Below are 8,165 nucleotides of genomic sequence, written 5' to 3' on the forward strand. Positions count from 1 at the left end.
CAGGTTCACAGTTCACATATTGCTGAAGCCTGGCTTGGAGAATTTTGAGCATTACTTTACTAGCGTGTGAGATGAGTGCAATTGTGCGGTAGTTTGAGCATTCTTTGGCATTGCCTTTCTTTGGGATTGGAATGAAAACTGACCTTTTCCAGTCCTGTGGCCACTGCTGAGTTTTCCAAATTTGCTGGCATATTGAGTGTAGCACTTTCACAGCATCAGCTTTCAGGATTTGGAATAGCTCAACCAGAATTCGATCACCTCCACTGGCTTTGTTTGTAGTGATGCTTTCTAAGGCCCACTTGACTTCACATTCCAGGATGTCTGGCTCTAGGTCAGTGATCACACCATGGTGATTATCTGGGTCGTGAAGATCTTTTTTGTACAGTTCTTCTGTGTATTCTTGCCATCTCTTCTTAATATCTTCTGCTTCTGTTAGGTCCATACCATTTCTGTCCTTTATCAAGCCCATCTTTGCATGAAATGTTCCCTTGGTATCTCTGATTGTCTTGAAGAGATCCCTAGTCTTTCCCATTCTGTTGTTTTCCTCTATTTCTTTGCATTGATCGCTGAAGAAGGCTGTCTTATCTCTTCTTGCTATTCTTTGGAACTCTGCATTCAGATGTTTATATCTTTCCTTTTCGTTGGCAATTCAATCTCTGGTTCCTCTGCCTTTTCTAAAACCAGCTTGAACACCTGGAAGTTCACGGTGCACGTATTGCTGAAGCCTCGCTTGGAGAATTTTGAGCATTACTTTGCTAGCATGTGAGATGAGTGCAACTGTGTGGTAGTTTGAGCATTCTTTGGCATTGCCTTTCTTTGGGACTGGAATGAAAACTGACCTTTTCCAGTCCTGTGGCCACTGCTGAGTTTTCCAAATTTGCTAGCATATTGAGTGCAGCACTTTCACAGCATCATCTTTCAGGATTTGAAACAGTTCAACTGGAATTCGATCACCTCCACTAGCTTTGTTCATAGTGATGCTTCCTAAGACCCATTTGACTTCACATTCCAGGATGTCTGGCTCTAGGAGAGTGATCACACCATAGTGATTATCTCTGGTTGTGAAGATCTTAAAAGCCCAGCAAACTAAGCTCATAATGCTAAAACTGAGATTATGGCTTAAAATGGTATTCCTTCTGAACATATTTTTCTGATGACCGTATCTGAGACAGGTGCCCCTGCGGAACAGAGGAGGCCCCTTCCCTCCCTCACCACACCACCACTTGTTGTGAGACAATCCTAACTTCCCCATCTCATTCCTCACTCAGCCACCTCGAAAAACCATTTACTGTATGCCTATTGAGAGCTAAGCTCCACTTTGCAGCTGCACATAGCACCCAGCAAGATGCCAAAAATCTCTCCTCTCCTGGAGCTTACATTCAGCAAACAGGGGACACAGACAGCAAACAAACAAATATCAATAGTAGAAATTCCCAGTTATAATGTTAATAAATACTAGGGATGTAATGTCCAACATAATAAGTATAATTAACATGGCCATATGTTTTATATGAAAATTGTCAAGAGTAAATTCTGAGTTCTCAGCACAAGGAAAACAATTGTTCCATTTCTTTAATTTTGAATCTGTATGAGATGATGGACATTCACTAAACTTATTGTGATAATCATTTCATGACGCATGCAAGTCAAATCATTATGCTGTATACCTTAAACTCTACTGTGCTATATGTCAATTATATCTCAATCAATCTGGAAAAATATGAAAAGAAAAAAAATAACTTGATAAAATAAATAAAAATATAAAAAAATACACAAAATAATTCCAAAGAGTGGTGGGTGCTATAAGGATAAACAAAATGGAGTCACGGTAGGTGAGCTGGGAGTGAGGAGTCAGCAAAGTCTGTCCAAAGAGCTAAGGTTTTGAGCAGAGACCAAAAAATGATGGAAGGGAATTTCAGGTCACGGGAAGAGCCCTTGCAAAGGCAGTGAGTCAGAATGAGCTTGGAATGCTTGAAGACTAGCAAGGAAGCTGGAGAGGAGTGAGGGAGGAGGCGGACTGTGGAAACGGCAAGGGGCCAGATTACACAGGGCACTGTGGGTCGTGGTAAGGAGCGTGGACGAGATTCCATGTGGGAACAGAGGCCCCTGGAATGATGCATCTGATTCATGTTTTAGAAGAGTTATTCTGCTGCTGGGTGAAGAACGGACTATAGGGCCCATGCATGGAGGCAGAGACAGCAGTCTGAGGTTGCTGCTATATCCCTAGTGAGAGACAAAGGCTTGGACCAAGGTTGTGGTAACAGGTGTCAAGAAGGGATCAGGTTCACTCATCTCCAACACTTGAGAGCTGAAAGAAGCTTTGGCAGTAACTCATTCTAATGTGTTATTTTACAGATGATGGACTGGAAGGCCCAAAGAGGTGACGTGAGTTTCTCACAGACATGCTACATTAGCTAAAGAGGCTCACCAGCAAACCTTGATCTTTAACCTTGATCTCAAATTCAAACCTTGACCTCCCTGGTGTCAGAAAGGAAAGACACTGAAGAAAAGTAAAAGATACAATAATTTTCAATAATTTTAGATGGAAAATGCAAAGAAAAATGGAGATGAAAGAGAGAATTTAGGAAAAATTAATTTTGAGATAGGAGAAGGCTTCCTAAATGACAGAAAACTTGAAGCAATGGTGAAAAGTCTTATAGACTTAACCACATAAACATTGGAGAAGGAAATGGCAACCCACTCCAGTATTCTTGCCTGAAAAATCCCATGGACAGAGGAGGCTGGTCGGCTACAGTCCATAGGGTGACAAAGAGTCAGACACGACTGAGCAACCAACACTAACTCATGCTACTGCTGCTAAGTCGCTTCAGTCGTGTCCAACTCTATGCGACCCCATAGACAGCAGCCCACCAGGCTCCCCCGTCCCTGGGATTCTTCAGGCAAGAACACTGGAGGGGGTTGCCATTTCCTTCTCCATTGCATGAAAGTGAAGAGTGAAAGTGAAGTCACTCAGTCGCATCCGACTCTTAGCGACGCCAGGGACCGCAGCCCACCAGCCTCCTCTGTCCATGGGATTTTCCAGGCAAGAGCACTGGAGTGGGGTGCCATTGCCTTCTCTGAACTCTAACTCATAAACACTAAACAACCAAAGGTACAATAAGCAAATCTGGGAAGACAAAAAAGGCAAGATACTTGATTTATTAACAAGAAAAGGATTAACATTTAAAAGACCCTCACAAATTGATGAAATCACCAACAAATCAATGGAAAAATTGTTAAGGGATCTGAAGAAGTATAAATCCATTAATGTGTTTTATAAGAGTGGACTTAGAAGAATCTATCAGCATTTAAAGTGCACACAACTTTGATATGGAATAGTCTCCAAGATATACATTAAATTTTTAAAATTCTATAAGCAGAATGGGGTATTTAGTATGTTACTACAATAATTTTTTTAGGGGAAGAAAATTGAAAATAAAATTGAATATTTTATTTACCTATAAATGCATGTGTGTAGAAGAACACAAAAAAAGTAGCAAAATTAGTTGTACCAAAAAAGGAAAATATAAGGCTAGAGTAGAAGGGAGGTATTACCATTTATAGCCTTTGAATACTACCTACGCCTTATGTATACATCTATCTCCAAACAAGTAAACCTAGGTAATTAAACAAACTCAATCTCTTTTTCTGCATAATCCCCAGATCCCAATAAACAAAAGGAATTCTGCTTAAATAAATGTTTAAAATATACATTTCCTTTGACCCAACAACTTCACTTCTAAGAATAACTTTTACCCAGAAATACTCTACAGACACAGAGACTTATGTATAAGCATGTTCACTATCAGTTCAGTCACTCAGTCGTGTCCGATTCTTTGCGACCGCATGGACTGCAGCACGCCAGGCTTTCCTGTCCATCACCAGCCCTCGGAGCTTGCTCAAACTCATGTCCATCGAGACAGTGATGCCATCCAACCATCTCATCATCTGTCACCCGCGTCTTTTTCTTTCAGTCTTTCCCAGCATCAGGGTCTTTTCAAATGAGTCAGCTCTCCGCATCAGGTGGCCAAAGTATTGGAGTTTCAGCTTCACCATCAGTCCTTCCAAGGACTGATCTCCTTTGGAATGGACTGGTTGGATCTCCTTGCAGTCCAAGGGACTCTCAAGGGTCTTCGCCAGCACCATAGTTCAAAAGCATTAATTCTTTGGCACTCAGCTTTCTTTATAGTCCAACTCTCACATCCATACATGACTACTTGAAAAACTATAGCTTTGACTAGACAGACCTTTGTTGACAAAGTAATGTCGCTGCATTTTAATACACTGTATAGGTTGGTTATAGCTTTTCTTCCAAGTAGTGAGAGTCTTTTAATTGCATGGCTGCAGTCACCATCTGCAGTGATTTTGGAGCCCCCCAAAATAAAGTCTCTCACTGTTTCCTTTGTTTCCCCACCTATTTGCCATGAAGTGATGGGACCGGATGCCATGATCTTAGGTTTCTGAATGCTGAGTTTTAAGCCAACTTTTTCACTCTCCTCTTTCACTTTCATCAAGAGGCTCTTTAGTTCTTCACTTTCTGCCGTAAAGGTGGTGTCATTTGCATATCTGAGGTTATTGATATTTCTTCTGGCCATCTTGACTCCAGCTTGTGCTTCATCCAACCCAGCATTTCACATGATGTATTCTGCACAGAAGTTAAATAAGCAGGATGATAATATACAACCTTGATGTACTCCTTTCCTGATTTGGAACCAGTCTATTGTTCCATGTCCAGTCCTAACTGTTGCTTCTTGACCTGCATACAGGTTTCTCAGGAGGCAGGTCGGGCGGTCTGGTATTCTCATGTCTTTTAGAATTTTCCACAGTTTGTCATGACCCACACAGTCAAAGGCTTTTGCATAGTCAATAAAGCAGAAGTAGATGCTTTTCTGGAACTCTCTTGCTTTTTCTATGATCCAACAGATGTTGGCAATTTGACCTCTGGTTCCTCTGCCTTTTCTAAATCCAGCTTGAACATCTGGAAGTTCCTGGTTCACATACCATTGAAGTCTGGCTTGGAGAATTATGAGCATTACTTTGCTAGCATGTGCGATGAGTGCAACTGTGCTATAGTTTGAACATTCTTTGACATTGCCTTTCTTTAGGATTGGAATGAAAACTGACCTTTTGCAGTCCTGTGGCCACTGCTGAGTTTTCCAATTTTGCTGGCATATTAAATACAGCACTTTCATACCATCATCTTTTAGGATTTGAAATAGCTCTACCAGAATTCCACTATCTTTGTTCCTAATGATGCTTCCTTAGGCCCACTTGACTTTGCATCCCAGGATGTCTGGTGCTAGGTGAGTGATCATGCCATTGTGGTTATCTGGGTCCCAAAGATCTTTTAGTAATGTGAAGATCTGGGTCATGAAGACCAAAATGTGGTCCACTGGAGAAGGGACTGAAATGGCAAACCAGTTCGGTATTCTTGCCTTGAGAACTCCATGAATAGTATGAAAAGGCAAAAAGATATGATGCTGAAAGATGAACTCCCCAGGTCAGTAGGTACCCAATATGCTACTGGAGAAGAGTGGAGAAATAACTCCAGAAAGTAAAGAGACACAGCCAAAGCAAAACAACCCCAGTTGTGGATGTGACTGGTGATAGAAGTAAAGTCCGATGCTGTAAAGAACAATATTGCATAGGACAGAATGATCTCTGTTCATTTCCAAGGCAAACCATTCAATACGTTTACTATAGCATTGATAATAGATGAAGCTGGAAAAAAAATCTCAAAGCCCCTCAATAGGAAAATGTTTAAATGAATTCTGGTGAATCTACACTATAAAATACTATGTAGCCATTAAAAAGAATGAAGTATATCTATGTTATTGGCATTAGAAGACATCCAAGTCTGATTATTAAGTCAAAAAATTAACTCATGGAGCATATAATTATATACGATCCCCATTTATGTATTTTTAAAGGCATATCCAATATACTAAGGTTGGTCCTAAAGTTGGAAATGCAAATAGTACTTCATCGTGTTTTATAATATAATATCAATAAACTATATATTATGCATTCATATTCACCTCTATTTCCAGATTTGTTAAACTGGTTAACAAAAACTAGTTGAAAGTATTCTCTTGGTGCAGGACTAAAATCACAGAGGAGATCAGTACTAGTACTGGCTGAATGAATGAAGTATTGAGTCATAAAGTCAATCCTTACTCCAAATTCCAGGTAGCACTACCTCCAACTTTGTTGATGTTTGTTGATCTCAAAGAAAAACAGCAAGAAAACATCACTTCTGCCCTCCAGTTATGCTTTATTGCTTCTCAGAATGACAGCAAGTACTTCCTAAGGTTGCAAGCTGGCAGTCTGCAGGCTACAACGAGCCTACACACATGATTTGGTTGCCCAGCATATTTTGAAAACTGTTTTGAATTAGTTGCCAATTTTAAAAACATGGAGCTTTCTTCCTTAAAAATTTGCAACTTTCCACCGCCCGCCTCCCCCATTTCAGATTAAGCAAAGTGCTAGAACCTTGTCACACCTGCTATCTCTTTACAGAAGGTATGTTCTACACACAGCCCCCACATAGCCATTCTGCACTCAGGCTTACTGACTAGTCCCAGCAGAGTTTACATCACAGAACTGTACCTCCTTTGGGTGGCATTTACATCAGCTCCAGTTCACCCCATTCTGTCTTTCACAGAACCCAAGCAACAACTCCAACCCTCTAAACACATGGCCAGGCCTCATTTCTGACTCCCCCTGCACAGGGCTGCAACATAAAGAAAATGATTTGACTACTTGAGGCTTGGACTTAGTTTCTAAATGCCAAGCAGGCCTCCTTGTGAAGAGTTCCTATTCTTCCCATCAAGGTGGTGAAGTTGTAGGGCAAGGAAAATCCTGAGTTCAAGGACCCACCTGTGTTGGAGCCCATGTGAAAAGTACTGCTAAGTCAAAAGACCTGAGTACAATCCTGGCTCCTTACTTGCTGAGCAGAGTACTTTTCTTGAGTCTCAGTTTCCCCACCTGTAAAAGCTGCGAATAACACTTCAGAGGGCTGTTACATGAATGAAATTTAAAAGTGTGTATTAAAGTGCTTGGAAGCATCTTAGAAGTATAAAACGAGTGTAGTCTAAGACAGGAAAAGAGAGGCACTGTGGAAGAAGTGACTGAAATGGGTGGCTGAATTCCAGTTAAAGAGAGTTGTGCGATCTGAGGTACTTCCCACCACCTCTCTCTGCTGGTGGCCTGGGAAATGCCTTTCCTCACCCATCTCAGTAGCCACGAGGGATTATGAGGGAAAGCCATCTAATACTTTTCGATGCAGCAGCTCTCCAAAGCTCATTTCTGGGTCCAGGTCACAGGTGGAAAAGACGCTGGGCTGAGTCACTGTTGGCTGGATGGGGAGGGGGGCCAGTGATGCTCCCTCCACCACCACCACCACGAGCCTCCCCTCAAACACTAATGCCATCATTATCTCAACATCAAGGAACCAAAGTCATTTCCCTCCAAAACCACACCACCTTCACAGGGAGGAGGTGCTTTCAGGGCTCTTAAAAGCACTGACAAACGGATGAAAAGTACAATAAAAAAAAACAAAACCAGTCTCAGAGATGTGCGATAAACTGATAACGCACCGCTGTGTGGTTACGAGAGCAGACCCCAGAACATCAGTTATTCAGTAGACATTCTTATCCCACATACCTTTGTCAAAAGGTTTGGACCAGGGCTAAGCTCTGGCCCAGAAGGCGGGCCAAGTACCCCCAAACTAACCGAATCTCCGTGGGCAGACCTGAAGAGCAGAGACGCCTACCCGGCGGCGCCCAGGTGGGCCGGGCGACTTCTGGGCGCACCTTCCGTCCAGCTCGGGAGACAGCGCCCAGAGCCCCGACCGAGGATGCAGCTCACCTGGTCCTCACGGATTTCGGCTAAGGGTCGAGGCCGCTGCGTCCCGCACATCTGTCCCGGAGGGGACCTTCAAGCCCCTCGGCCCAGGGGGCACGGGGCCGCACCGATGTCCTCCCTTTCCGGAGGTCTGAGAAAGGGGCTTCCGGCAGCGAGGCAGAAGCCAGGCGGGCTAGTGGGAAGGGCCTCTCAGAAGCTCCTGGCCGCAGGAGAGGGGCGCGCCTTCAAGGTCTTCCCACAAAGAGCCCCGGATCCTCGAAGCAAAGCGGCGTGCGCGAGGAAGATAACTCCCTACCTCC

General features: G+C 43.0%; 1 protein-coding gene across 1 annotated transcript in view; it reads right to left on the reverse strand.

The window, feature by feature from the left end:
• GPR161 (G protein-coupled receptor 161) overlaps positions 1-8,165 on the reverse strand; it is a 55,381-nt gene that overhangs the window by 46,323 nt on the left and 893 nt on the right. The gene's annotated exons all lie outside the window — the stretch shown is intronic.

The sequence above is a fragment of the Bison bison genome, unplaced genomic scaffold (genome assembly GCF_000754665.1).
Source record: "Bison bison bison isolate TAMUID 2011002044 unplaced genomic scaffold, Bison_UMD1.0 scf7180017864229, whole genome shotgun sequence".
Lineage (NCBI taxonomy): Eukaryota > Metazoa > Chordata > Mammalia > Artiodactyla > Bovidae > Bison > Bison bison.